Consider the following 24,302-nt stretch of genomic DNA (forward strand, 5'->3'; position numbering starts at 1 on the left):
GACTCTCCTTAATTTTTGCCCCTGTATGTTCTTGTGGTGTTTGTCGACTGATTTCATATCCTGGGCTTCCCTTTTATGATTGCCTTTATACTTGAGTATAGTAAGGAAATGTACATTACCCACATTTTATTTCATGAACACTGTCTTTGGAGGATACTCTGCATGTAAGTAGATAAGTCAGGAAACAAGTAGTAAATGTGTGTGTGTGTGTGTGTGTGTGTGTGTGTGTGTGTGTGTGTGTGCTGGTCAAGACTTATGATTAAAAAGAAAAAAGACTGCATTCCCTCCAAATTCATGTGTTGAACTTCTAACCACACCCCAATGTGACTGTATTGGAGATAAGGCCTTTAAGTAGGTGATTAGGTTTAAATAAGGTCATCAAATCTAACTTTGATCCAATAGAATTGATTCCCTTGTATGAAATGAGAAAGAGACACCAGAGCTTTCTCTCCCCCATGTGAGGACACACAGAGAAAGTGGCTGTCTGAAAGCCTGGAAGAGAGCTGCACCAGAAATTGACCATGCTGGCCTTGATCTTAGACTTCCCAGGCCCCAGAACTATGAGAATAAATTTCTATTCTTTTAACTACCCAATTTATGGTAGTTTGTTATGGCAGCCTGTGAAGATTAACACATGAATACATCCTCTGGCTTTTACCGATTTTGTATTCCTTATGGTTTCAGAAAGATGAGAGAAGACAATGGTGTATGTCAAATAAGATCATTAGCTATACTATAGATGATATTATACAGTACTATGATAATGTTTGAAAAATTTTCCATGACTGCAAAATAAAAATGTTCTGTATTAAAGAAAACATTTTAACATTTACATGTGATATAAAAATAAAGCAATTTTCCAAATTCTAATGCAACAATGAATTGTACTCGCTATTATATATGAAACAACTAATTATATATTAGGTAGAATTTTCTACTGAGAATATTTAAGAAAAACTCATTTATATAAATATTATGGAAATAATAAAATCATTTAAGTGTATTAAATTTTGCTAATATTCATGTGTAGTATGTGCAGCATTATAAATACATTAAGTGTTTACATTCTTTTTTATTATACTTTTATTAATTTGAAAATATATATTTTACCTTTGAAAAGTTATACATTGTTCTTATGGTTATTCAATAAAAATGGTGACTTTTAAAAATCTACTGTTAATATCTCATGCTCAACAATAAATATTACATTATTTTACAAGCAAATGAGATATTTTCAATGGGCCTCTCAGAATAACTTAAAATCTTGTCAGAGGAATTTAGCAACAATTGCTCAAAGAAATTCCATTTTACTAGAAATATTTGGTTATATTATCTGTGATCAAAATTTCTACTCATCTTTCCTATATCATCTCTCAGTTTTTAATTGATTGTTACTTTTCCCTCTATGTCATATAAAAAATATAATGAAATCTGGAAAAAATTAGTATTGATTTTATTTTACTTAACTATGAAATTTTGGGGCTGCTTATGCCTATAAAAAATTTCTTTAAAATTTTTTGTTTCTTGTCTCAAAGGAATGTCATGATTTATAAGAGGATGGCAAAAAAAAATTGAGGAGACTATAGCACGTATATACAAGTAAGCATAGTATTTTAAATATTATTAATATATAACTGTTTATAATACTTGAGAATATTAATTCCTTTACTTTAAAATGTTTAAATTTATTTTCTTTTATGACCTAGATTGAAGGGATTTTTCTATAAGTAGTAATTTTAAATACTTAGTTATATTTAATATACAATAGTGTGCCTAATGGCATAAACAGTTACATTAGTTCAATCATAATTCTTCCTTAGAATTCAATCAGAATGTATGCAATTTAATGATTACACTGGACAATGTTCATGGGTTTTTCTTAACTGAGTATTTGGCTTGGGAGTTGAAGGGTGGCTGAAAAGATAACATTTGTTTGAGAAAGAAAAAAAAAGATGATAACTATTCAAACCTCTTTCAAACACATTTGCATGATAGTTTTAATCAATCAATAATACTGTATGGGACTGTAAGGAATTTATAATACTCTGTCAACTAAAACAGTCTAATTTCAGACAATCTCTATTTCGCTTTATTCTCCCCCTATTGACCATGAAGGTCATAACATTGTAACTGTAGAACCTATATACAAATTGGTAGATATTTGCAATGCATATGGTTTCCCTGTATCTTCTCTATACACTTTTAGAAGAACTTCAGCCTCAACTTACTTTCCCCTTGCCTTCCTTTGTAATACTGAACAGGCATGGGACCTAGGCCTAACTATTTATATCCAACTTGATATTTAATTTTTAAAATAATATATAATAAATTAGACAAGCAGATATTTAGTAGAGTCCATGATCTCACAAGAGTGGAGGTAAAGGCATATGGCCCTTGGGGGTAGAAATTGTCTTGAGTCAGATATCCAGCATCTCATTGTGACATATTAATCACGTAATGGAAAGAAGTCAAGAAAAGATGAAAGATCCTTGTACTAAAATAAAAGCACATTCTTGCAGATGGACGGATTCAAACTGATCACTGTTTTTTTTCTTTCTTGTAAAAGTTTTACATACGTTCATTTATAGTCTAATGCAATCAGCAAATATTGGAAATTTTAATTCAAGGGTTTTTTTCTCCTAGGATGAAAACAGTGTCAATCAAAGTGCTGAATGTGTTTCTTCAGTTTCAACTGGCTATATGGTGTGAAACCAAGGTGCTCTTTGCTTGCAAAAACTAAACATTAAAGTAAATAAATGTTTAAGACTTTACTTTGAGAGTCAGATCGCAGTGGGTTCACAGCAGAATCATTTTACTCTAATAGACAACTTTTACTCTAGAGAATTTTTACTCTAATGTTTAGAGTATTAGACATAAGGGCCATTTTGTTTATTAGAGAATGCTAATAAAAGTCCTTCTAGGCCACGGCAAGTAATTACCACGGGAAGAAGAAGGAAGCAAGTTGGAGGATGAGAGTGAATAAAGATAATTAGAAGTCTAAGGAGAAAGGTTTCAGTTCCATTTTTCTCTGGGAATTTTGGAAATGAACAACTCTTAATGGGTGCTGTTCACAGTATAGTAGAAATTCTATTGTGTCATTTTAGAAAGAGAAGGGGACTGAAACAGTCCTACCATGTGTCTCATGGACTATGTATGTTATGAAAAATATCGAAGTCTGTCAGAGAAAGATCATGCTAAACAGCTGCTTTTGGATTCAATGAGGTCTGAGAGTAGGACCAGACAGGTATAAACATGGAAATTTCTCCAAACATGATAACCTAAAGAAGGAGGCAAGTTTTACAAGAGGCCAGTGTGGCTAGAGGAGAGTGACTAAAGTAGATAAAATAGTAATAGAAAAGGAAGGAAAAAAAAGATTAAATATGTTAGGGCCTTGGCAGTCATGGCAAGGATTTTGGTTGCAGGTATACGGAAACCCATTGCACATTTTGAGCAGAGAAGTTACATGATTACACTATTTTCTGTTAAGGACAGAAAGAGTGGAATTGGGAAGGAGAACAAGGTAAAGAAGAGTTTATTGGAATAAACCAAGTGAGAGATTACAGTGACTTAATGTGACCTGATTAATTTGTTACCAATGAAGTGATTGAGAAGTCGTCGGATGATAGATGTATTTTGCTGTCTTTTTCAAGAGGATTCATTGAATAATTGAGTGTGAGCTCTAAGAGAAAGACAGAAGTCAAAGGTTCTTTCAGATTTTTTACATAACCATTTGTAAGGATGGATTATTGCTAATTGAACTGGGGAAGAATAGAGATGGAACAGGTTTGAAGAGTGGGGGTACAGCAGCTGAATTTCAGACATACTAAAATTAGGATGGCTATTATGCTTCCAAGTGAAGTTGTTGATTAGTAAGTTGTATGGACTCTGGAAAGCCTGGGGAAAAGCACCAGCCTAAAGATGTAAATTTGGAAGTAATCTGTAGATTATGTTGGAAATCATGAAAATAAATGAGACCCTGAAGAAGGTGGGTGTAGATATAATGGATAAGTATTGAACCTTAGAGAATTTCAGCTTTAAAAATTCAAGATGGTGAAAATAAATGAGAAAAGATGACTAAGAAGCAGCCAACCAGAGATGTAAAAGGAAAACCAAATAATTGTTTTGTTCTGGCAACAGATTAAGAAACTATGGAATGGTGTATTGTGTCAAATGCTGTTAATTTGTCAAAGAAGGTGCACATCAAGAATGAATCATTGGTATATTTCAGACATCTCCTATGCTCCACCTACACATCCTGCTCTCTCCCACCACCCCTACCAACAAAACCCAACCACTGATCAACGACTGATTTTTTTATTGTCTCTATAGTGTTGCCTCTTCCAGAATGTCATATGTCCACTTTCAAACAGACTTCTTTCAATAAGCAATGTATATTTAAGTTTCCTCCATGTGTTTTTGTGACTTGGTAGTAGACTCCTTTATTCATTGACTAACATTACATTATATGAATGTAGGACAGTTTGTTTATCCATTTGCCTTTTGAAGGATACCTTGGTTGCTGCCCATTTTGGGCAAATATGAAAAAAACTGCAGATATTTCTGTATACATATGTTTAACTCATTTGGATAAATAAATAGCAAAGAATGTGGTTAATGAATTGGATAATAAAACTATGATCAGCTTTGTAAGAACCCGCCAAACTGTTTTTCAAAATGGATGTATCATTTCTCATTTCCACCAGCAAAATTAAGAGTTCCTGTTGCTCCACATCCTGTAACAATGTACTATTGTCTGTTTACTTGATTTTAGTCATTTCAATAAGTATATAGTGGTATCTCATAGTTCTTTTAAGGTGCAATTCTTAATTACATACAATGTTGAACATATTTTCATATCCTTTATCATGTCAGCATATCTTCTTCAATAAAATTTTTTGTTCAGATCTTTTGCCCATTTTTAAACTGGGTTTTTTTGTTGTTTTTATTAAGTGTGTTCCTTCTATATTTTGATATCAATTCTTTATCAGGTATGTGTTTTACACATATTTTCTCACAGTCTGTGGCTTGTCTTTTCATTCTCTTAACAATGTCTTTTTCAGAGCGGAAGATTTTAATTTTAATGCAGGGTAACTTAACAGTTTCTTTTTTCTTTTATAAACTGTGATTTTGGTATTGTATTTAAAAATTCATGATCAAACTCAAGCTCATGTAGAGTTTCTTCTATATTATATCCTAGAAGTTTTAGAGTTTTGTATTTTACATTTAGGTCTGTGACTCACTTGCAGTTAATTTATCTTACAGATGTAAGATTTGTGTCTAAATTTATTTATTTTTGCATGTGGACATCAAGTTGAATGTTAAGTTTGGGCATGGGGATATTTTATGGGAACACTGAAGGTCATAGATATTTATTCACTTAACAAGTATTTATTAGGGACCAACTATGTACAGAGTTCATTCTAGATGTTGGCAAGTACTGGAATTCTCCCTATTACCTAGTAAGATACCACCTATCAAACTTCCTGTTTTGATTCCTTCACATAAACAAATTTGAAGCCCCCAGCCTGCACCAAGTGTACAATCCAATGCTATGGTAATGTACATAACTAAGAATATACATAATATACATAACTAAGCTAAATAATGTTTTGGTCTGAGAATATCAATGTAGCAGATTGTTATCCATGTTTTCTTTTTCTTGGACACAAAGCTTGACTTCATTTTACAGCTCTTTATTTATTTATTTATTTATTTATTTATTTATTTATTTATTTTATTTTGTAGTTAGATGTGGCCGTGAAAAGGTGTTCTCAGTGGAGTGGGAAGGGAAGTGATGTGGACCACTTCTAGAGCTGGCCCGCAAAATCTCCTAAAAGATCATCCACACTCTCTCCCTCATTTATCAAATGCATAGAGAACATCAAAAGACTTCCTACAGTGTTGGGTTAGTCAATGAAAGGCTACTGGGGTCCTAAATCACTGTGAATCAGACCACCTCACTCATCCTGCTGACGCAAATGAACCGTGCGTGAGTACAAAATTAAATTTTATTTCTTTCTTATTTATTTATGTTTTTTTCTTTCTTTTTCTTCTTTTTTTTAGACAAGGTCTCATTCTGTTACCTAGGCTGGAGTGCAGTGCCTCATTAAAGCCTTGACCTCCCCAGCCTAAGTGATCCTCCCACCTCAGCCTCAACAGGAGGTTGGGACCACAGGTGTGCACCACCAAACTTGGCTATTTTTTTTTTTTTTTTGAGAGATAAAGTCTCCCTATGTTGCCCAGGCTGGTCTCAAACTCCTGGGTTCAAGGGATCTTCCCTCCTCTGCCTCTCAAAGCGCTGAGATTACAGGCATGAGCCATGACATCCAGCTAAGTTTTCTTTTCAGCAACTGAAGTTTGGAGTTGTTCATTACAACACTTAACTTATATGGACCAGATCATTCATCTGGCCTCAAATGCTGCCTCTTAAACTCTAAGGAAACTCCTCCTGCCAACAAATGCAAGAAATAGATAACAATCTTATATGCTTACAGAAGCTAATAAGTAAAGAAAAGGCGTGAAGCATGCTGGATGTATGGCTGAAGAGATCATATGCCTAGGCTAAAGACAGCAACAATCATTTAAGTATAGTTTCGTTATTTTTTTGTTTTGTTTTCATTATTATGACAGTGTTAACAGTTGTCAGATACTTGGGGTCTGTGCCTTTGGTTGTCTTATTCAGCACTTTTTTCTAGGAAGTGCTTGGCTCATAGATCACAATCAATACATTTTTTTTCTTTCTTATAAAAGGATGATTGATGATGTAAATTAAATATAGGAGGCAGTTTTAAAAACCTTTATATTTGTCAGTATACTCCTCTTATCCTCTAACTAGGACATAAATAATGTAACTTACTTATATTTATATCCTTGTAACATTTAAAATCTTGCTTCTTATATATAATACTATCAATAAATGATTGTTGAATAATTGCTCAATAAATATTTGTTGAATTGACTTTTAGACTTAGTCTCTTTCCTTAAATAAGAAATGAATTCACTTTATATAGTCTTTTAAAATTACTTTTGTCTATAAATTCATATTTTCTCCTCAGAGGCAAAACCCTATAATCAATGTGAAGGATTGTTTTTCATCCTCCTACAAAGTATGTATTTCTTTTGAATAGGAAATACAAGCATTAGAGAGATTTAGAGATACCAAGAGGATTGGCAATCAAGTAGCTTAGTTCTTCTTTATTTTCATTAAAGGGGTGAAAGGCCTTTGGAGTTCATGAGACACTAAAATTAATGATGCATTCTAATTAAGTAAATGTTCAGTTCCTTTTCTTAATTGCAATACTGTACAAAATGTAAGAAGAAAAGGTCAATTTGCTTCATATCAATCTCTTCAATAAAAATAAAAGTCCTCCCACTCCCTGCCAGTCATTCTTTTGGTGGTCTCATTTTAAATCTCAAAAATTTTAAAGTATTTTGCTAATTATTATCAGCTTCTGTATTTAATTTTATTGTGTTTAGTGTCTTTTCTTCATACCAAGGTTAGTACTTTTCACATAATCTGCAAATTTAATGAACATTATGCACTTTCTCACAACTATGTCAATATTTGTTATACCTAAGTCATCATGTATTGAGTGCTAATATGTGTGAGGCTATATGCTAAATGGTATATTCTAAATAAACAAAATTATGTAATACTATATATCTTTAATTCACTAGTTAATTTCTAGAAAGTAGTGCTATGTCTATTTTTCCCTACTCTGATTTCCTATCCATCCCCCATGTAAATGAATAGGAAGAATCAACTTTGTTGTTATTTTTTTTGGGACAGAGTCTCACTCTGTTGCCCAGGCTGGAATGCAGCAGTGTGATTATGGTTCACTGTAGTCTCAACTTCCTGGGCTCAATCAACTCTACCGCCTTAGTCTCCCAGGTAGCTGAGATTACAGTGCACACCAGCATGCCCAGCTAATTTTTGTATTTTTTGTAAAGACCATGTGTTGCCATGTTGCCCAGGCTGGTCTAGAACTTCTTGGCTCAAGGGAGCCTCCCTGCCTAGACCCTCCAAAGAGTTGGAATTCCAGGTGTGAACAACTGTGCCCAGCCTCAACTCAGTTCTCAACTCATGAAAGATGGTGGTTTGCTCAGTACCTGGAAGAATGGAATGACGAGGAAGCAAGAGTTTGCTGTTAAATCATCTAGTTCCTAGAGAGGAAAGAACATACTACTTATGTTCTACCCTGTTCATGAGAATTAGTTTCCTATTGCTGCTGTTACAAATTACCACAAGTATAATGACTTATAGTAACATAAATTGTATTAGTTTGCAGTTCTGGAGGTCAGAAGTCTAAAATGGATCAGCAATGTTTCACTTCTGGAAGATCTAGGGAAGAATCTTCCGTTTTCCAGATTCTAGAGGGCATCCTGCCTGCATTTCTTGGCTACTCTCCTCACTCCTCCCCATCACTCCCCCAATGCTTCTGTCCTCACATCTCTGACTCTTTCATTCTACCTCCCTCTTGTAAGGATGCTTGTGATTACATTGGGCATTTACAGCTGATCTAAGATAACTTCTACATCTCCAGATACTTAATGTTTTAACATTTGCAAAGTCCCTATTGCCACAAAAGGGGAAGTTATCACAGGTTCTGGGAATTAGGATGTGGACATTTTGGGGGTCATTATTGTTTCTACCACACCCATACTAGTTAATCATTAAAACCCAGTTACAAGGAAAGATTGTAAGGAAGTTGTATCTTATCATTTTCTTGAATATTCTCATATTTATTATTTTTGTAAGTTGTTTCAAAAATTTTACATATATATACATGCCTATCGATATGCATAAATTCATATATCAACTATGTCAATGAGTATATTTTAGTCACTATACTAATAAATAAATGTTGGTGGTACAAATAATTTAGAAAATAATTATTTTTGTTAATGTCAAAAAATGTTAATTCTGAGAACTTTGAGTAGCAAAATGTTAAATAGTTATAAACTAACAGCTTTATAATTCAGCTTATGATACTACAAACATTTCACTCTTCCCTAAATATATTTTACTTGCAAGAAGTTGACACATGAAGAATGTACACTTATATATATAACTTGTTAATAAAATTATATGACATTTTCATCATATTTCTTCAACAAACTAGGAAATACGATACAGTGAATAAAAAGAATTCAACAATGTCTTTTAGTAATTTTTATGAGCTGATTGTTTGCATCTTCTCAAAATTTGTATGTTGATGCCCTAGTCTTCAGTGTGATGGTATTTTGAGGTAAGGAATTAGGGAGGTAATAAGGTTTACAGTGGAACATAAAGGTGGGTCCCACGTAATGGCATTGGTGCCCTTAAAAAGAAGAAGTTGTTTCTCTCTCAACCACCTCCCCCTCCTCTACTTTCACACACCTATGAAGTCATGTGACCACACAGTGACAAAGAGGCTATCTGCAAACTAGAAAGCAGGCCCTCTGTAGAAATCAAATCAGCTGGCACTTTGATCTTGTAATTCCCAGCCTATGTTGTTTAAACCACCTTGTCTATGGTATTTCATTGTAACAGCCTGAATGAGCAGACTAATATAGAAATTAGTAACAATGTTTCAATTTCCTCATATCTCACTTCTCTCATATTAAGATAAAATACTCAGTTACTTCACAACATGGTGAAAGGATTAAATTAATATGGTGAATAGTAAGGTATTTATAAGACTATAAAGTCTTGTGCAAAGGTCATGATTTCTAATATACTTTGGTTTATTAGGCCAAAGATATGTCAAATATTCCAAAAGTTTTTTGAATAATACTATAATTTCATAACAATATTTTTAAATGTTAGATACAAATTAAATGCAATAAACCTTCGCAAGAATGTTAGAGGGAAAAATTGATGAAGTCCTTAGTTTCATCCATTAAATTAATATTTATTGAGCTTCTTCTCTATGTAAGGAGATGTGCTAGGTGGTAGAGATACAAAGTCACTGAGTTGAGAATAAAAACATAATCGTGGTTCCTTCTTCATGGAACTGAGAGTTGACAGTATGTGCTTTGAAATAGGTTAAGCTCTGCACCCGTATTATACGCATGTGAAAACTATTTTTTTTTTCTTCTTGAGAAGGAGTCTTGCTCTATTGCCCAGGCTGGAGTGCAGTGGTGTGATCACGGCTCACTGCAACCTCTGCCTCCTGGGTTCAAGCAATTCTCCTTCCTTAGCCTCCCAAGTAATTGGGATTACAGGTGCCTGCCACCATGCCCAGCTAATTTTTGTATCTTTAGTAGAAAGGGGGTTTCGCCATGTTGGCCAGGCTGCTCTCCAGCTCCTGACCTCAGGCAATTCACCTGCCTTGGCCTCCCAAAGTACTGGGATTACAGGCAAGAGCCACCGCGTGTTGCCTGAAAACTGATTATTAATCACACAAAAACACACACAGCAATACAAAGGCTACTGAAATATGGTTCTAGAAATGCTTCTATAAAGCACTAATTTTTCAGATTAGTGCAAAAATTTGAATTTTAAAAGCATACACTATAGACATTTTAAAATGTTTGATTTGATTCTATGTTCATCTTGTTTAATCCAGTAATGATAACTCTTTTGAAGTGATTAGTGCCAAATCAATTTTAGTGTTGATATTCTACTTTAGAATTGCCATTTTCAAAACAAAAATGGCTTGTATGTAACACACAAATATTGATGTATATGAAAAAACACTGGTATGGCTCAAACCACTCCAGAACACTGAACCTTCCTAAATGGTTGAAGTCTTGTAGCTTTTATTCAAATTAGAAAGTTTTTTTTATACTAATGGAACATGTGGTGAGATTTTTTTGTTTATATGTTTTACATGTTTCCATTAAAAAATGTTGTCTTAGTCTCTGCGTTTCTTTCATATTGTGTGTGTGTGTTTCTGTGTGTATAGTTTCAGATATGTGTTAGAGTCTAATTAAACTTCTTATTTTGAGAGGACAGCTTTCCTCTTGGAACAATCCTATTTCTACATTTTAGGGAATTTAAAAAGTAGAACGGCCAGGTGACATGACGGAGTACGACAGTGCAGGTGGTTGAAATTATCGACAGTTTATATTCCATGAGGGAAAATAGTCTAGGGAACAGCAACTCAACGCATGTACAAAAAGAATACTGAGAATATGTATACATATTTTTTTTTCTTTTTCTTTTTTTCTTTTTTTTTGAGACAGAGTCTCACTCTGTTGCCACGCTGGAGTGCAGTGGTGCGATCTTGGTTCACTGCAATCTCCGAATCCCTGGTTCAGGGGATTCTCCTCAACCTCCTGAGTAGCTGGGACTACAGGCACGTGCCACCACGCCCAGAAAAATTTAGATTTTTAGTAGAGACGGAGTTTCACCATGTTGGCCAGGATGATCTCCATCTCCTGACCTCGTGATTCGCCTGCCCGCCTCAGCCTCCCAAAGTGCTGGGATTACAGGTGCGAGTCACCGCACCCGGTCTAAGAATACTGAAGACATTTTCTGCAAAGGTAAATTACATGAAATCTCCAACCATGGGAAGGCGGCGGAGTGGAGGGTAAAATAAAGCAGGGGAATAAAAGTTTTCTACAATAAACAGTATTAGTTATCAACAAAAAGGACTCTAAGAAGACTGGCTACTATTTATTCATCTTTGTACTGCTTTCTCTTCCTTTCACTTATTTCCTAGGCCCACTCTCAAACAATGCCTGTCTTAGTAATAGAATGTAATTAATATAGAATGAACACTAGCTAAGAAGTTAATAAACCTGCATTTAAAGTTCCTTAGGTTATTAGTTAGTGTATGATTACACTAATCACTTAACCTCTCTGGTTTTTAACTTCTTCCTCATCATGAGCGATAAGATTAAATGATCCCTAATGTCAAGTTCCAACACACTTTTTATGAAACTTGAACACATTAGCCCCAGTTTATTTAGCAGCATTATTGATCTTACAAAATAAAATGTGAATATCCCTGCATACATAGGTATTTTTAAAATTTTAGACTCTTTCAAAGAGAAAACTCTAAAAGCAAAGTAAACATAGCATAGATGAAAATGAATAAATATAAATATTTTATTGAAATTAATTACATGTGCATAAATGTGTGGGTCATATGCGACTTTCTTTGCTATGCAAATAATAGTCTCAATTTATTTATCTTTAACCCATTTTTGTTACAAGTTAGATTTAATGTTAAAATCACCTGAATCATATCAACATTTTGCTTCCCAGGCAAATTGCTTTCCAATTTCTGTAATAAAATGTATCTTGAATATTGCTTTTAGATTAGAAATTTTAGTGGGTTATAGGTAAGAAATATATTAGTTGGTACTCATACATAGTTCTTATAAGAAGGCAGCACCAGGACGGCTAACAAAAGCATTACCAATAATATAAAATGTACTGAAGCACTAGCTGCAAATATGCACCGTGATTATCTAAGAAAGACATTCTCAACATAAAATTAAAATGCATAACTTTTGGAGCAGTCTAAGTATAAACCAGATTTGTTCTGAAAGTAAAAGGCAGCTAGGAGATATAAAGCCTATGGCTTCATGAAGGAGTTGATCAAATGTAACCATATGAATTAGTATAGTGCTCAAATACTTAAATTGTTAAATAAACTTTAAATGCTGTAAACATGTTTAAAGTTCATGAACTATGGGTCACAAAATTAATATTCTTGTTATCTTGTTTTTTAAAAAAAATTTTAAGAACAGCAATCACACATTTATTTCACATATAAAATAAAAATCTGAATGTTACATTTTTCTAATTTAAGTCCGAGTGGGTCCTCAATAAACAAATGCATTTCTCTGAATAGCAAATTATGTAAGTAGCTTCAGGCAGCAAATCAAAGTCTTCTGTGAAAAGTATGCTCTCTAACTCTCACAGTTGTTAAGGTTTATTTGCAATGAAAGTAATTCAGAATTTTCATCCTCTTTATGTGAACCTCAGATCCTCTTAGCAGCATCTGTCAGCCTCTCTAAAACACAGAGACATACACAGACATCATCCTCTTAGTAAAATGAGACAACAGAAGAAACACTTCTTCTCTAGGACATCATTAGAGCTGGACAACAGCCTGAGGAGAGAAAGAAAACAATGTTATACCAACATGCCCTTAGTGATTTTTATTTTCTCCTGCAAATGTTGATGGCTATAAAGACTGTATAGATAGTTGAGAACATGCATATTTTGTCTTGCAATATGCCACTTGACTACCTCTTTTCTGAAATTTTATACTACTGATTTCTAGAATACTGATTTTCTAAAATGAAGTTTATCTTACCAATAACATTTTAATATTATACATTTCAGATGATTTTTCAGCCATCCTGTTTTCATCAGGAATGCATTTTGTGCCAATTAGCTTATTCTTTGTCATTAAATTTAGAGGATAATAAATTACGGTAGGATAATAACAATAGACAAAAAAGTTTAATTTAAATGTTTTACCAGTAAAATATATTTTATAACTAAAAATGCAATGATTTCTCTGAGAGCAAATATCCCTTAATTTCGTGCATCAAAAATGGTCAGCTTACTCTTGAAAACCAAGTTCACACAATTTGCAAAACATGTTATTCTCCACACTTAATGACATATGATGTAAGCACAATCAAGAGCTCTTTGGCTTCTTCCCTACTGCTACGCCTATCCACTCTTCACATTGTGAGCGTGCACAGGCTGGGGGTGCTATAGACTTATGGAAAACCAGAGGGCTTTATGAATTTATAGTATCACCACAATATGCAAATAGCCATTGTGGATACTACTAATTTGTATCTGGTGCAATAATTGGAACCGAGATGCACATTTAATAAGTGGTTTCTATAGCTTTAATTTACCTGCGAAACGTGAAAAATAACCATTCTTAATTTTGGAACTGAAATTGTATTTCAGAACATGGCCAAGATATACTAAAAGCATAGACATGAGCCCACTACCTAAAACTCTTTTCTTTATTTTCAGAAAGCAAAGACAGTTAGTAGGAAATAAGGGAAATACTTAAATACCACTTTTGGAAACAAACAGGGATTTAACTGCTTTATCTGTCTTTGGGTTTTTAATGCGGGATATAAAGGACCTTAAAGCGTTCATATTGTCTCCTTAAAATCCTCTACTTCAAATTCACCCTAACAAGCTACTACTCTCCTAGGAAAGAGGAAAAGAAAATTTCCACTGACCCAGCTCGTGATTTACATACAGAGAGCAAATAAATGAATGGAGTGGGGGATGGGGCAGTGAGAAGCAATCTGTTTCTTTTTCAACCGCAGAAAATAAGATTACTTACCAAGAACATTTTTATCCAGGGCAAATGTTTATTCCCTCTATCATTCAGCGCCTCAGTCTCTGCAAGAAATCAATTTCCACTCTACCTTTCCCTCCTATTTCTAAAAAAGAGAGTGAGGCGGATAATTCTTAAGCTTCGGGGTCCGGAGGAAGATAGAGCTAGAGCGGAGGGCAAAAGACTCCCACAGCGCTCTTTATACAGATCCGAGCTCTGAGAGCGAACCCATGGGGAGGGGGCGGGGGATCTTCTCTAAGGAGAGTACTCCGGGCAGGGAGGGGGATTCATTCTGCAGCCAAAATATAAATCATCTACAAACAGATTACTAGCCTCTCAGTCACACAGGCAGTTCCCTTGGGAAGCCGGTTTCAAAGAGAAAAAAGAAGTTCCTGGAGAGAGAGAGAGAGAGAGAGAGAGAGAGAGAGAGAGAGAGAGATTGGGGTTTGGACTTGCAGAGGGAATGGGGCCAAGGAGAGGAATAGGGAGAAGGAATAAAGCTAATCTTACCGATCGATCAGGCGATCGTTTGTTCAGTATTCGGACACGAAAATGGCAAGATAATGCATTCGGCAGCAAAGCCATTTCTAGCACACTCTCCCTCAGTTACTGCAGGAATCAGAGGGGAAGCGGGCGCCTCGAAACCTACCACTTGCTCCCCAGGGACCGTCCTCAGAACCTCCAAAGCTCTAGCTTCTAATGCAAGGCGTTCGGAGCTGAGGGTTCAGATGGAAGTCAATTGCCTTGAGTCACAGGCAGCAGGAACGCCAAAGAAGTGGGACCTGGGAGGGCTGCTGCCGCCGCTGCTGCATCTAACCACGGTTCCCCGTCCCCTTGCCTAAGCCTCCCCGGCACAGCGCCCCCGAAAGCGCCTAGCGACTCGGCCTCATCCGCATCTTCAGCCCTTCGACCACCACCCGCACCCCCCACCCCGCGCCGCCTCATGCAAATCGCTGATGATTTGGTCATCGTAATGTGACCGGTCGTAGTGGTTTATTTGGGGAGTGGGGGAATTGGTTGTGTTGGGCTTCCTTACTACGCCTCCCTCAGTTGTTGCGAGTGAAAATGTTCAAGGGAAATACTAGTGAAATGCACTGATGGAATACTATTAATCCTAATGACAATGGTCCCAACGCAGGTAACTCTTAAAGAACTGAGAGTGGGAAGATCAGAGCAGGATTTCCGAAGTGGTGCCCTCTTGAATTCTCATTGGATCCTCCCCAGCAGCCTAAATCATTCTTGCTGCTATATCTATCAGGATGACTACAGCCTTGCTCACTAGTTCTCTCTTTATCTCGTTGTCTTCAACACATCCTTTTACTTCTCTTTGCAGATTTATCTGTATTCCACCTCCTGTTCTCTGGGGTTACACAGCTTCTGCCTTTCCCCACTGTATGGGGATGTACAGCCTGTAAATTTTCACTTTGCTTAAGGATCACCACGAATCACCCCCACCATTCCCCACCCCCCCCATATAAAGCATTTTCACATTCTGCTTCCTTGCCTTGGGGGTTCGTGGCTCTCTGTGTAACTGGTTTTTACTTGATTACATGCCACCAGGAACTGCTGATTATTTTAAAGTCCTACTACCCTGCAGCTCACTACTTTACCTTGATTTGGAAGATCATGGAATGTCTATTTGAATCCTGGATGTATTTTTCTCACAGTCTTCTAGCTTCCTGAAATTTCCTCTGGTAAGTTATTCTCTTTATCTGTTACTTGAAATTTAACTATTGCTATTTTAATAAGCTCTGTTTTGTTGAAGTATTTCATTTTTCACATTTTTATTACTTTCGGAACTGAAAGATCCATATGGCCATATTTATTAATTAGTATGTTAGTGGCAACTGCACTAAGACATATCTCATGTAATGTATTACCCCAATATCCCATGTATTACCCCAATATCTTTTACCTTCTTTATTTTTCAAATATCTGTCCTCATATTACAGGTTACATGAACATTAATCCCCCCACCCCCATTAACCCTTCCTGGCACACATTCCTGTGCCATTTGAAAGGTCACATTTTATAGGTTTATCTAAGAGAGAGCTTAAAAGAGACCTTCTGACAATTGCTAGGTCTGGGAAGTTCACTAGTCGGATCTTCAGAAGGTTGTTCAGGTCAGTATTTGTTCATGATAAGCAATTACATGACTGAAGGAGGACTTTGTTGCAAAGTGTATTTTTATGAATTTAGCAAGACCTTAAGCACTAAAATGCCACTGAATGGTGGGAAGTGGACTGTGAGTTTTGAGGGTACCATTTTTTTTTCTTAAAATATTTCAAATCACACATAAGCACGTTATTTTAGGCATTGTATTTTAATTCAGGCATAGTACTTGTCAGTACATTTCTGATTTTGTGAATTAGCTGGTGAACAGTTAATTGGACACAGAGTACTCATTTCAGAGAGGAGCTATCAGAAGAAACCCCTGATTATCTTGGTTCTGATAAATTGAAATTCAAGAATAGACATTACATGAAAAATTTAATTGCCTCACTCTTCATACTTGTCCGCCCCCCCCCCGCCGTGTTTAATAGGCATGTTAATATGGTCAGTGCCTTTTGCTTTTATGAACATTTCTATGGACTTAACTGACAAGATTATCACCTCCCCTTCGTATAGTTGTGTTGCGAGAAACATTTTAATCTTTACTTTTACTTCACGTATTGACACATAATGAAGAGAGCACGATATTCATTAAATGCCAAACCTGCATGTATCCGTAATTTTTAAAACCCACTGAGGGTTTTCTCTGAACATCCGCCCCCCGCCCTCAAATTAAGGACAAGTTCCTGGTCTCTACATTTCCTTTTCTTGGGATAGATGGAGGTAAGTACCTATTGTTCACGCTTTTCTTTTCCTTTTTTTTTTTTTTTTAATTTCTGGGAAAGAACTATTCTTGTCGTCATTGATGGCTGACGCGACAACCCAAGCAATGCTTTTTTAAATTCAAAAGCCCTTTTAGCTCCCAGACATAAAAGTACTCCAGCTGCAGCGTCGCCCCATCCCCCCGTCTCGGGATTCAAGGGCTTTTCCCTCTTGACTCCCACCGAGAGGGAACGGGGTTGAGACTGTGGTCCGCACCACTTGGCGCCCCTCACCCGTCACTAGGTCACTAGTTTCTACCTGGTCTCTTTCCCAGTCCGGTCGTCCTGCCTGACAAGCCAGTGCCATCAGAGTCCGTGACTTCATTTGAAGAAAGGAGGGCTTCATATAATTCAATTCAAATATCCTCTTTGGAGAACTGCTGTTGTTGCGCAAGGGTGGAGGGAGGAACCAAAAAAAAAAAAAGAAAAAGAAAAAAAAAAAAACTTTCAGTGCAGTCAGATCCAGTAAGGAACAGACAGTCGGTATTTAGGTAAGTGCGTTTTGCTGTATTATACCTGAAGCTCAAGCATGTGAAAGGGAAATTTACATCTGAGGGATTCCCGCAGCCAAGAACGTTTTAACTGGAGGGTTATCAACAGGCGACTCTGCGTGGAGATTTCTCCGCAGCTCACGGCAACGCCTGTGCCACCTGAGCTCAGGGAACGGAGGAGAGCAAGGTGCCTGGTTGACCAGCTGGCCCCAGGCTTGGTGTTGATGTGAGAACAAACCCACCCGTGCGTGTAGGAAAGGTGTCCCCTACTCTGACCTGCTAGCTCAGGCCTCTGCACTCAGTCCCTGCGGCGAACGTGTGCTTGCTGTGGGCATTTGCAGCCCCGTAGAGTGGGGTGCGCCAGGGGGTTTCCATCCTTCCAGAATGCTCCATTTCGAACCTTCCTCAAGCCAAACTTGAGCAAACCTCTTCTGTATGAGAGAATAGACAAGATCTCTGGAGTCTCTTAGTACCTTTTTGCGTTAATATCTATTTATTTTAATGAGCTATATTTAATGTTAGTAAACGACGATTCCTCAGAATGCCTGCTTTATAAAACTCTAATCACTGTCCTTGTCTGACTGCGAAGTAGGGTTTAGAACTGTTGAATGACTTCTTAGGCTCTGTGTTAAAGTATTATTGCTGACGGTCACTCCTTCCTTTCCTTCACCAACTCCCAAGAATCTGGAGGGCGGTGGGGAGAGAGGAAGAGAGTTAGATTTCAACTTGAAGCTAGAGCTTGGAATATAAGGTTGAAGTTAAAAGCGAAGAGTAAGGGTTTGGAATCTGTCTAGCTTATATTATACCCACTTTAAAGTTGGCCTTTTATTTTTATTTTCCTCTTTTCTGGAGGTGGGGGTGGGAAGTAGGAAGATCTGGGACTGGGAGCGCTCTCTTCCAGCGTCCACTGGAGAGGGGGTGGTGCTTCTTGGCCGCTGGTTACTGCTGGTTCCACAGCCAAACAGTGACAGAGAGTTTAAGTCTCTGATGGCTGTTCTCCTAGTCCCCAAGAGTTGAACCGGAGAGCCTTTTACTTTGCACCAGGTCGAGAACGTGATCAGCCCTTTAGAGAAGGAACCTCCTTGTAATAGGAATTCTACTGGGAAACGCCGTGTAGGCACTACCTCCGAAGATAAGATGCATGTTTGGAGCTGTGTAAAATGCCCACTGGCTGTTTGAAAGGAGGAAAAGGTGACTAGGGTTGCAAATTAACCTCAGTATCACTTCAAAATATTCTATCTAGTCAAATGTACGTAAGCAAAGAAGAGAGCATCAGGGTATAAAACTGCCACAGCAGCTTGGAAGACAGATGATTCAGATTTTGGGGACTTTCTTTTGCGTGTTACATAGATTTGTTTGTCATCATGCAGTTAAGCAGGTAAGGAATGAATGCATTTTCTTGACAATCATATAATTTGTGTTTTACTATCATGTGATATTTTTTCTGTGTTGCAAGCAGTGGAATATATGCATTTTCAGTTGGTCCTGCTATGATGCATAACTTCTTAATATTCACCTTCACGAACCAGGGTAAAACAGTTTAGATGTTTAACATGCATTAATTTAACTGCTTAGTGTGCATTTATTTAAATGTGTAGCCATGTTACAAAAATCATAAATTGGACCAAGGTTAGAGGAAGAAATGGGAAGAGTAGAGAGTTAGAAAAAGAAATGTGTAACCTTAATAAAACACGGAAGATGGCAGTTGCAGAAATGCATTAAAAATATTGCTTCTTGTTAAGGTCCCAGACCTTAATATATAAAGGACAGGTGAAGAACTATTAAGGGTTTCTTGAACTATCAAAGTAATTTTGACTACTCGAGAGAACTGTTTTGTAGGTATTTCCATTATTTTCTCCACCTTAAGAAAAAATACGTGAGGTGGGGGTGGGTTGGGTTGTAAAATAGAAGGAAAAAAGAAGAAAGCTTGCCCAAGGGCAGTGTAGTGTACAACCCCAGTATGAAAATCTTTGGGTTTAGAAAACCAGTTGGAAAACTGAAAAAAAAAATAGAAAATTATGGGTTTTCTTCCCCAAATAAATTTCTTTTACATTTTCAGTTTTGTAGATTGAGCAGTCAATAGATTTCTTCCACTATCAGATTTTTCTCAATTAAAATGGCAAACACATTCTGAATACTCAAATAAGCTTTGTTATTATTATTGATATTGTTTTGTTATTTTTTGCTAACATGTTGAAGGATCCTGGACTTTCCACACAGTGAAGCAAAAAAAAAAAAAAAAAAATTACTAAAACACCATCATAAATCTCTTCTATACTTGTTAATAACACTTTCTCTTCTCTAAGAAATTGTATTATTTAAATTATCTCTGGAAATAGTTTTAGTACTTACATTTATTGATGTAGATCCCTGATCAATATTTTTCTGCTAGTATGGCTTACTGATAAAATCTGGAAGAAATAAGAAAGATAATTGTAACTTTGGGTTGTAAAACTGCAAAGTTGTAGTGCTTTTCTTAGTTGGATGCAAAAGGTAGTTTTTCCTCCACTAAAGAAAGTAATTTGTCAATGAATTCTAATTCCCTAATACTTTTGCATTTAAACCTTAGCAATTTTATTGTAGTAGATATGCTCATTGTATATATGTTTGTGTGTGTGTGTATGTGTATACATATATATTTGTATACATGCACACATTTTTGGTGGTTGGAGAAGGTATTTATTTTAAATCTTTGTTGTTTTAATAATGTTTTCCAAATGAAATAGACATGATACCATATAACAGTCAATTTCATTTTATTTTATCAGATAACATTATGTGATTTCATCCTCTTATAGGATATCTTATCTTAAGAAATTCATCATCATCATAGAAATGTACATTTTCATAAACTACTATACATTTTGATTTTCTTCATGCAAAGTTGTTGTACATTATAATTAAGTAAATAAAACCTAAGTAGGAAGAAACCATTGGGACTCAAAGTGTGTGTGTGTGTGTAGGGGGGTGTAATTTCTACCATTAGCTTGACTCCTAGATTTGTGGATTCTTTAAATAAAAGTGTATTTATTTTCAGTGTAGTGTATTTGTGGGTTTCTCTCCACAAGTACAAAGAATGCAACTGTTGGGATTTCCAAACTTTTATGTTTCATTATCAACCTATGATTCAGTTTCTTATGTTTCCTGTTTATTTTTAGTTTTTCCACATTATCTTTAAAAGAGGCAATTATTTACTAGAATAAGAGTCTGAAACACTTCGTAATTTAGCAAATTGGATATTAATATTAAAAGAGTTCGGGCGCAAATGGGAATATGACACCAACTTGTGTTATATTTGTTTTGCACACATATTGTTTTTAGAAAAAAAAAATATTTTTTCTTGAAAAATATCCAAAAGATTTTTGGATATTATGATTGTGTGCTTATGATTAGTGATGTTCTCTTCTAAGGCTTTTAATGTTTTTTTCTTTCACATAGTAATAAAGGGTTATTGGGAAAAGTAGAGTGCTTGTACACCTAGACTTCCTTCCTGAATTTCAGTTCTGGTTCTACCTGGCGTTAATGTACTCCTGGTAAGATTTCTTGACCCCTCTTCATTTATTTTTCTCATCTCTCACATGGAGAAAACAATGCCTACCTCAGAGAGTTGTAGATAAAATGATGTAAGAGATGTGGATGCTTTAAAAGGACAAATATGTTATGAAAATAAAATGTATTTTTCAAAGGATACCATGTAAGTTTGAATTTTTAATTAGACATTTTTGATAAACTTGTATCTCCACACAATAAACAATGTTGACTCAACTTTTTTTTAATGTTAGTATCAAATCTTCTTGGTCAGTGGTGTTATGGTGTCAAATGAATTTAATAAATATTTGATATTAAGTATAACAGTTTTAATATGTGTAATTTAAAAAGCTTGAAATAATACACTTCCTGAGGCGTATTAGTTGTTATTTATAGTATATTTGCCTTCGCTTTTATTCAGTTTGGGGTAGAGTCACCTTTACAAAATAGTTGCTTTTGATTGGTTTCTTATTGTTATTCAATAGAAAGGACATCTGATTTCTTAGTAGATTTATGTTGTCAACCTGATGATCTCTACTCTTAATTGAGAACAAGATTAAAATATTTTCATGTAATAACTTAAAAACGTAGAAACTTTAGACAAACTTCTAATTTCTAATGCTTTTTACAAACTCATATAAAGTTTACTAGAATTAATTAGGATGACATCTGGCATTTTTGGTGTTTTAATTTAGAAACTACTTGGATAAACTTATTTAGACATTTCAAAGTACAACTCTGTCCACTTTCTTCATGCACTAGTATGTGTTCTGTATAATTTTATTATTTTTGTGTTAATAATTCATAATTTTTAAAGGAAAGCAAAATAAAAAATAATCTGTATGAATATTATTGATTGCTAATGGATAATCTTAGTTGCTAAAAGGAGGAGGATAGTTTAATAATATTTATTCTATTTTAGGAAATATTCTATCCTGTTTTTTTGAAAATGAGTCTCTGAGTATAAAATTTAATAATGAACACTAACGACCTTTCTACTGAAGATATACTTGGAACTTCTGGCCAAGTTCTTAATTTTTTATTTTTTAATAGTATCAAATAGCCACGATAACCATTTTATACTGGTTATCAAATGTCCTCACAAGGAACTTTGAAGGTTTCTACTCCTATCTTTTCAAAGCATAACTATAAGCTAGCAAGAATATTTGTATCCAATTACTCACCTGCAGACCTATCCAATTACAAAGTCTTCATAATTACTTTATAAGCTTACTTTATAAGCTTTTAATCCACTCCTCTACACTTATGTTTAAAATAAAGTATTCATTCATACAGTTCTGGAGCATTTCCCAATTTCATACTCAAAATAACTAATCAAGAGTAACTAATTGATGCTCTAATAATTGCAATAACTCAATTATGATTTACTAATCAATATCTTTTCCGAAAATTGAAAGATATAGCATATATATTTATAATGAATTGATTGGATTACTTGATGTTTTATCATGAAATACATATTTGTGCTCAAATTTTGAAATGTTTATATTCAACCATGGTTGTATAAATTGAGATGGTGAAAAATGACATGCAATCTACTAAACTGAGAAATCTTATAGATTCTCATTCTTCTATTTCATTGTTATTTTCAATAATCACTATTCATAATTTGTCAATGTTTTATTGTTTAAGTTTAGAGTTAAAAAGTACCCTCAGTGCAACCTATTTTTACTATTTTTTTAGAACTATTTGTTTTAATGCCTAAACCCTAATTTACTCAGATGAGATGTGGTTGCCTTTAAAAGCACCCAAAGCAAAACAAATTCCTTTTAATAGCTAGTAAAGTAGCTACCATATTATAGTTCCAGCAAATTAAATCTATAAACTACACATTTATTGATTAAATTAATAAATATGTGAACATTACATTAGAATGTATTATAGTTCTCTGCTGTGTAAGAATTATTCTCTCATAATGGTGTGTTTCAATTATATTCCATTATAGATTTATTGTGAAAGAATACTTATAGATAGACTTATTTTTCCTGATTTCTGTGAGTATCAGCCAAGCTCATCAGGATTAAGCTTTTTTTTATTAACTTTTCTGGACTGTTGCATTTTGTTAATTTTAAAAGCTATCTCTAAAATATCGCACTATTAAAAAACAATCTAGCGTTGGGAAGACCAGAATTCAGTAACCACGCATTTTAGATTTTTCAGTGTCAAACAGTGGCCAGTATATGACTATACTGTTATTTTGTAGATTTATTAAATTCTCACTGTCACTAATAACAAATATTTTCTTTGAAATGTTTCAGATGCTGTTCAAAAATGTAAGCCAGTCTAAAAAATGTGATTAAATTAAATCAAAAACTAAATTTAGCCATTAAAGCATGAGTTTATTCCAGTATCATATTAAAAAGCAGATATCTGTATGAAGGTTGAGTATGATTGGGTTCTGTATAATACCTTATGCATATATTTTTAAGACACATTTTTTGTAACTGCTTTTAAATATTCAATTTAATGTTGCTCACTGAAGCCCCTTCTGTTATAGCTAAAGTAAATATAGAACAAAAATTAATAAAATCAGGAAGTTCCTGGTATAGATAATAAGTAAAGTGGTTTTCATGACTTTAGTATGGTAATATTTCTGATGGTTTGAAAATTCAGCCCTGTAAATGTATATACACAGAAGAAATACTGTTTTTTTCAGACATGAACATTTCTTAAATAATTATAAATACACTCTAAATTGGTAGAAGAAAAATTATGAACAATTGAATAAATTATGCAGCAAAGTTTCACAAAATACTATTTTAAGATAAATAATGCTTGCTTTCTTAACATTTTTGCATATAACACCAAGCATGTTAATACATAGATCAAGTCTAGCTTATTGAAAACAGTAAAATTAAATGACTATACTTGAGTTTATAGTAATAGAATTTCTTATTATTCATCCAGACCAGTTCACTAATATATAAACACACAGTAATAGTACATTTTATAAATGTGATAAGTAATATTGTCAAGATTATACCAAAGAATAATGAGGAAGAAGACTATAAGTTTCAAAATTGAGTAATCTAGAAGAAAATGAATTATCAGTTGATTAACAGTACCAACAACTAGAAAGTATATTGTTTCCCTAAATATCAATTTTACTCCAAAGAGAGTTTTTTAAACAACTT

The 24,302-nt window shown here is 34.8% G+C and overlaps 1 protein-coding gene and 1 long non-coding RNA gene across 5 annotated transcripts in view; one reads left to right on the forward strand and one right to left on the reverse strand.

Moving 5' to 3' along the window:
- Nucleotides 1–12,668: 12,668 nt before the first annotated feature.
- On the reverse strand, nucleotides 12,669–14,628 carry LOC105738762. Its single transcript, XR_004031692.1, has 2 exons — nucleotides 14,262–14,628; nucleotides 12,669–13,049 (listed from the first exon to the last, which is right to left on the reverse strand). It is a non-coding gene; the product is annotated as an uncharacterized LOC105738762 (long non-coding RNA).
- An 886-nt stretch (nucleotides 14,629–15,514) lies between these two features.
- Nucleotides 15,515–24,302, forward strand: part of BRINP3 (BMP/retinoic acid inducible neural specific 3) — a 378,132-nt gene continuing 369,344 nt past the window's right edge. The window contains exons 1-2 of one of the 4 annotated variants that reach the window (XM_030818732.1): nucleotides 15,577–15,949; nucleotides 17,404–17,619. The gene's annotated coding sequence lies outside the window, so the exon portion shown is untranslated. Of the gene's footprint in view, nucleotides 15,950–16,582; nucleotides 17,620–18,490; nucleotides 18,998–24,302 lie in introns of those variants that run through there. The other 3 variants (XM_003264480.4, XM_030818731.1, XM_030818734.1) reach the window with 3 other exon arrangements.

The sequence above is a fragment of the Nomascus leucogenys genome, chromosome 9, assembly GCF_006542625.1.
Source record: "Nomascus leucogenys isolate Asia chromosome 9, Asia_NLE_v1, whole genome shotgun sequence".
Lineage (NCBI taxonomy): Eukaryota > Metazoa > Chordata > Mammalia > Primates > Hylobatidae > Nomascus > Nomascus leucogenys.